The following is a 7,714-nucleotide window of genomic DNA, read 5'->3' on the forward strand; positions in this document are numbered from 1 at the left end:
ATGGTTTTCATAACTGAAGAGATTTTAAATTTTACATAATGAAGCATCTCTGCTGGCTATGATGTTGACTCCAAGCAGATATATCGGAAATCATAATTATCTGACCATAAAATTGTTAAGGATACCACCAGGCAAAATGAGCAACATTTAGGGAGTTATTTTTCTTTCTTTTTTAAAAAAAATATTTATTTATTTACTTGGTTGCACCGGGTCTTAGTTGTGGCAGGCAGGGTCCTTAGTTGCAGCTCACCAGCTCCTTAGTTGCGGCACATGGGCTCCTTAGTTGTGGCATGCGAGCTCTTGGTTGCGGCATGTATGCGGGATCTAGTTTCCTGACCAGGGATCGAGCCCTGGCTCCCTGCATTGGGAGCATGGAGTCTTAACCACTGCACCACCAGGGAAGTCCCAGGGAGTTATTTGTCTTTCTCAACTCCAGTCCAGACAGATGCCAATTTGTTGGCTCAGGGAATCACCAGAATTAGGATACATATAAACAAAGATACCTGAGCCAAAGAAGAGGGTCACTGCTATCAGGTGAGAAGCACAGGTGTTGAAGGCCTTAGACCTGCCTTCAACTGAAGTGATCTTCAGAATGGTGGCAACAATGTAACCATAGGATATCATGATAACCAGGACAGATGTGAGCCCAAAGATCACTGTGAGCACAGATGTCATGACTTGAAAGAAAAAGGTGTCAGAGCAGGATAGGATTATCAGTTGGGGCAGGTCACAGAAGAAATAGTTGATGATATTTGGCCCACAGAAATGGAGCTGAAGTAAGTAAGGCACACAATTGAATAAATGAGCCAAAGAATCCAGTTATACAAGATCCTGCCGCCATCTTCACACAGAGGGTGGAGGACATGATGGCTGTGTAGAGCAGAGGATTACAAATGACAACATAACAATCATAAGCCATGGCTGCCAGGAGACAGCACTCAGTTAGACCCCGGCTAGAGAAAAAGAAGTATTGCATGGTCCACCCCCATAAACGAGATGAATTTATGTTTCTTGAAGAAGTCTGAGAGCATTCTGGGGGCTATGGTAGAAACGTAGCAGATGTCCAGCAAGGACAGGTTACTGAGGAAAAAGAACATAGGTGTGTGCAAATGGGAGTCCATCCTGATAAGGTTGATGAGGCCCACGTTCCAGAATACTGTCATGAGGTAGATCCCTAGGAATATTGAAAAGAGGACAGTGGTGAGCTTTGGAAATTCAGAGAATCCCAAGAGAATGAACTTTGTGATCGTTGTACTGTTCCCTCCCCCAGCTATCGTACTGGTGATCCTAGGATCTGTAGGAAAAGAAGGGAATAAATCTCTTGTCAACTGTCACCCTAATTTCTATTGGAAGAAATTGCCTTCTACCCACACTGAACACAGAATCAAGAGAAATACTGAACTATTTTAGAAGAAATGACCCTGGTTAACTTTGCCCCTAAATAATGGTTCTGTGTGTCAATTTTCCCACATAGAAAACAAGATATTATACTTTTCATTATTAACCCATCAACCTCTTACAAAGACAAAAGAAAGTCTAATGACATTTGGAAAGCCCTTCTTGAAAGATACTTGGGAAATTTTAGGATATTATTAATGGGATTATAACTCCTGTGTTTAGCTTAGTGACTAAAAGCATGGCCTCAGATGTCACATAGCTGTTCTGGGATATGACTCTGCCAGCTGTGAGCTTTATGACTCTAAACAGATTGTTATTTTTCTACTTAATTTACTTCGTCTGAAAACTAGGAAAATAATTATAATAGAACTTACAAGGTTTACTTGAGGTTAAATTAGGTCTGTTACATACAGTGCCTGCCATGCATAAAGTATTGTATTAAGTGTAGTCAATAGGGAATATCTTTCTAATATCGTTTTGAAGCATTCATTTGGTTTGTGAGAAACTTTTAAAGTGTAAATTTTAAAGGGTTGGTCATATAGATAACACTCTGACTACAGTGTGATAATTTGAAATCAGTAACAACAATTATGAGAAATATCATAATTGGAAGCTAATTACATATTTCTAAACTATTCAGAAGTTAAATAATAAATTGTAGTAAAAATTAGAAAATATTTGTATACAATGTGTTGATTTAATACATTTACATATTGCAATATAATTACCATTATAGCTTTAGCTGACACCTCTATCATGTCACAGAATTGTCGTTTCTTCTTTGTGGTGAGAACATTTAACAAATTTTGTGGATTTAACTAAAAATTACTTAGAGGGTTATAGCTATCTTCAATGCATATAAAAGATGAAAGACTGAAAACAAATGATCTGACCATAATTCTTAGACAGTAGTTAGGAAAGGCCAAAAAATTTTTAATTAGGTATAAAGAATTTCAAAATAATACAAGAAAATCAGAAGTTAATTCTTAACATACCTGGTGACACCAAACAAAAAAATGTAAACCATGGAAAAGAGGATATGACTCTAGATCCTGGTGATGCTTTAAAGGTAATAAGAGGATACTCTAAACAATTTCAAGTCAATAAATTTTTAAACTAAAATAAAATGTATAAATTTCCAGGAAAACGTAACTTGCCAAAACTGACTCAAGTGAAAATAGAAAATCTGAATATTTCATCAAAACTAAAAAATTGAATCAATAGTAAGAATCTTCCTATGAAGAAAACTCTAGGCCCAAATGTTGTACCAAGAATTAAAGGAAAACAATGATTCCAATTACACACAAAATTGTCCAGAATATGGAAATTTGGAGCAATTTCCAGCTAATTTCGTGGGATCATAACTTAATACCAAAACCTGACAAGGATGGAGTAATAAAGGAATAATATAACCAAACTCACTTATGAGCACAGATTAGAAACATCTTAAACAAAATTTTGGCAAACTAAATCCAACATTATATAAAAATAATACAACATCATGACCAAGTTGGTTTTATTCCAGAAAAGCAAGGTTGGTTTAAAATTAGAAAATTAGCTAATGAAATTCACCACATTATTAGATTAAAGAAGAAAGCAATATAATGACCTAAATAGATAAATCTTCAAAAATTTATTTATGATTTTTGAAAACTAGCAAAGTAGAGAAGTAATTTGATTTTGTCAAGGATTATCCTATAAACAACCTCAGCAAATTACACCTTCATTGTCAAAATATTGAAAGCATTATCCTAAGGGTCAAAACAAGGAGACAAAGCTCACCATCACATAATTTATTAATCTTTGCTTCAAAAATTCTGGCTAGTGTAACAAGGGTAGAAAAACAATCAAATTTAAAAATCACCTTTAGTGAGGTATAATCTACACATAATAAAATGTATCAGTTTTAAGTGTGCAGATGACAAATTTGTTCACCCATTTGGACACCACCACAATCAAGACATTTTCTTCATTCCAAAATACTCCCTTGTGCCTTTTTTCAGTCAATCCTCTCTGCTAACTCCTTGTCTTAGGCAACAACCAATCTGCTTTCTGTCCCTCTATGGTAGGGTTGCCTTCCCTAGATCTTCAGAATAAGTGGAATCAAATTGTATGTACTCTTTTATATCTGATTTCTTTCATTCAACATATTGTTTCTGAGATTCATCCAGGTAGTTGGGTTCATCAGTAGTTTGTCACTTTTAATGGCTGAGTAATATTCCATTGTACATATATACCACAATGTGGTTATCCATTCACTGGTTGATGGACGTTCAGATTGTTTCTAATTCTAATTCAATTCTATTATAAATAACTCTTTTATGAATCTGTGTGGGCAAACCATTCTATAGACATATGTTTCCTTTTTCTTGGGTAAATACTTTGGAGTTGAATTGCTAGGTTATATGGTAAATGTGCCTTTAACTTTAAAAGAAACTGTCAAAACTTTTCTCCAGTGTATGATTTTTAAAACAGTTTTATTGAGATATAATTCACATACCATACAATTCATCTGGTTGTACCATTTTTCTTTGCCATCAACAACTATGACAATTTCAACTTTTCAGGATAAAAAAATAAAGAAATTATGTTTCATTACCTCCAGGAGATCTAGTTACCTTTGTAAAAAGTCCAAAAGAAACTATATAACAATTATTAGAATTAATAATTATTCCCAGAATATCTGAATGTCTATATAGAAAATCCAAAAGAATATACAGATCAGTCATTAGAATTAAAGAGAGTTTAGCAAAACCAATATATACAAAAAAACAATGTTCAAAATCAACTTAATGTTTAAACTGCAACAAAAACAGCTGGAAATTTTAACAAAAAGAAACCATTTTAAATGATACCCAGGAATATATTTGACAAAAGATAAGAAACATCCAGATGGACAAAATTATAAACCTCAAAGAATACCTAAATAAATGGAAAAATAATCCATGTTCATGGATTGGAAGACTCAATATTTTAGAAACATCAGTTATTTCCAAATTAACCCAGGGCAATTCCAAATGAATTTCTAAAGGTTTGTGTGGAATATGGGGAACTTGGGAATGTGATTTTAAAATAAAAGTGAAAGCAGGGCTTCCCTTGGTGGCACAGTGGTTAAGAATCTGCTTGCCAATGCAGGGGACACGGGTTCGAGCCCTGGTCCGGGAAGATCCCACATGCCGTGAAGCAACTAAGCCCATGCACCACAACTACTGAGCCTGCACTCTAGAGCCCGAGAGCCACAACTACTGAGCCCGCATGCCGCAACTACTGAAGCCCACGTGCTCTAGGGCCCGCGTGCTGCAACTACTGAAGCCCATGCACCTAAAAGCTGTGCTCCGCAAAAGAGAAGCCACCGCAATGAGAAGCTCGTGCACCGCAAGGAAGAGTAGCCCCCACTCGCCACAACTAGAGAAAGCCCGCACACAGCAATGAAGACCCAATGCAGCCAAAAATAAATAAATATATATATTTTTAAGTGAAAGCAGAAACAAGGCCTGAGAACACAGCCTGAGAAATAAGTATTAGGTGGGTGGATTTGCCTTACCAGACGTCAAAGATTATTATGCAGCTATATAAATTCAGACTTTGTACTGGCATAAGGAAAAACAAATTTATCAATGGAACATAAGTAAGTGTCCAGAAAAAGACCTAAACAATTAGGGACACTTGATAGATTACAGAGGTGGCATCATAGGTGGACAAAGAATGGAATTTTCAATAAATAATAGTGGGACAATCATTTCCTTTAAAGAAAAGAATTAAATTGAACCCCTCTTTAGCATTATTCACAAAAATCTATTCAAGTGGATTACATTTTGAAATGTGTAAAACTTTTATAAACAAATATAGGAGAATGTTTTATGGCTTCAGAGAAGGAAGGGATTTGTTAAGCCATAAAAGGGGCAGACAATTGAGGAAGTTATCTTGATAAATCTAACTGTATTAATAAATTTAACAAAAATAATTGGTTAAATATTAGTATCTAGAATATATAGTGAACCTCTGTGCATCAAAAAAAGTTAATTAAATCTTCAAATGGACAAAATATATTAATAGGAAATTCAGGAGAAAGAACAAATGACACTGAAACATTAAATAACATGAAATCTCATTAATAATCAGGAAAAATCAAATTAAAACAATGAGATACAATTTTACACCCACCTTTTTGGCAAAAACTAAGAAGTAGGACAATATTGAATGTTGGCTAAAACACGCAGCAACAGAGTTCTCATTCCTTCCTTATTGGAGTGAAAGTTGGTACAAATACTTGGGAAAACAGCTCTTAATATGTAATAAGAATGTGTAATATAAAAAAATGTATAATAAATAACAGACACAGAAGAAAATATGCCAAGAGAATGTTGCCCCCAGAGCAGATAGAAATTCTGGTCAAACATATTGTGAAATAAAGATACTTAGAGAAAAAATGTTCTTTAAAAGAAAAACTCAAAGAATAGATACAAAGGCTTAGTGGAGAAAAAAAGCAATAACAGGAGATGAATAGTGAGAAGCAGAGCTCAGTTATGAAGAGGAAGGAAAGAAATCACCATCACAGAAGTTCAAGTTGGAGGCAGCAAAAAGGAACAATATACTGCTGAAAACTCAGTAAAGGACAGAGAGAATAGGCTTTTTTATAGTAAGTAAAATATTCAAAGAGTTAAACAGGATTACCAAGAATATAACCGGAAGACATATATAAAGTTGGTGTCCCTAAAAAAACAAACCAAAATAGGGGAAAGGAAACGTACTAAAAGAATATTTCAGTGATAGTTTCCTGTAATGAAGAGTTAAAGCCACAAATCTAATGAATGTACCATGTCACCAAAAGGTCACACATTGATTTTTTTTTAGAAAAATAAATCATTTGAGCATTCAGAAAAATATCGAGTTACCTGGGGTTGGGGGATATCAGTGGAGACTTGCCCATTTAAGATTTAACAGCAGAAGAGAGAAATGATTTGGGAGCAAAGAAAATCCGATGCCAAAAATTTGGTACCCAACCAAATGTCCTTCAGGAGTGAAAGCAAATGTATACACATTTTTAAACATGAGAGAATACAGAGGGCATGGTGCCTACTAGCTCTTCTCAAAAAATCTATCAGAAGATGAGTGTAAACCTCCTACAAAAGGAATGGAAAGAATAATTTGATGGTAAATACTACTTTACTTAAAATCTTAGCCTTGTGTAGATACAGTAAATAAATAAAATAGTACAAAAAACATAATCAATAGAAAATTTTAAAGTTTATATCTGGGTTCTCAACCCACTACAACCCTATGCCAGGAATGTAACTAAAGAATTCATGAGTAGTCTCACATGAAATATCAATTTCTACAATTTTGGAGAGAGGGAGAAAATGAAAAATAGACAAAGTACTGATAGGAGCCTCCTGCATTTTATTTTGCCTATTGTCCTGCATCTGGGTAAGTTACCCAAATTCATCCAAATAGACTCTTCAATGTCTTGCTTTCCTATACTGTTGTAATATGGGGACAGGGGAGGGAATGACTTGCACAGGTTTCCTTCTAATCTTTCTGCAGCTCAGTTGTCTCAGCCTGAAAATTATTCCTCTAAGAAGAGCTTCAACCATGGCTGTATGTTATAGAATCACTTGGTGCACTTTTTAAAGCCCCATTAAACCAGCATCTCTGGGGCTGGAAGCCAGACATCAGTATTTGCTAAAACTCCACAAATGATTTCAACATGTAGTCACATTGCAGTGTGCATACAAATTACCCTGAGGACTTGTTACTACACAGATTACTGGTCCGCATCTCCAAGAATTTCTAATATAATAGATCTGAGTGGTGTCTGAGAGTTTACATTTCTGACAACTTCTCAGGTGATGCTTATGCTGTTGGTTCCAACCACACAACTTTGAAAACCACTGCTCTAAAGAATAAATATGTTAAATGAGATTTTGTTACTAGAGTATAAACTATTGTTTTGAAAGGCAGCAGAATGGTTGAATGTAGCTATATCTTAAGAAAGCAAAACCATAATCAGCACCTATTTTTTTGTAACACCTCCAATGGCTGACATACTCTAGAGGAGGGGCACACATTTGTTGAATGAATCCCACAACTTTTGTCAGAACCTAAGATTAAGATTCCAAATAATAGGGCTATCATTTATTTCTATTAGTGCATACATCTTCAAACAATATAAAACCATGATGGATTTTCTTTAATGTTGGAAAACAATCACACTTGCAGGACTAGATAGGAATTTTTTTTTTTTTTTTTTTTTTTTTTTTCCTTACCCGGGCCTCTCACTGCTGTGGCCTCTCCCGCTTCGGGGCACCGGCTCCGC

The 7,714-nt window shown here is 35.2% G+C and overlaps 1 pseudogene; it reads right to left on the minus strand.

The window, feature by feature from the left end:
- Positions 1 to 426: 426 nt before the first annotated feature.
- The window catches only part of LOC102992988 (olfactory receptor 1440-like), a 12,097-nt pseudogene continuing 4,809 nt past the window's right edge, over positions 427 to 7,714 (minus strand).

Source organism: Physeter macrocephalus, chromosome 16 (genome assembly GCF_002837175.3).
Source record: "Physeter macrocephalus isolate SW-GA chromosome 16, ASM283717v5, whole genome shotgun sequence".
NCBI lineage: Eukaryota > Metazoa > Chordata > Mammalia > Artiodactyla > Physeteridae > Physeter > Physeter macrocephalus.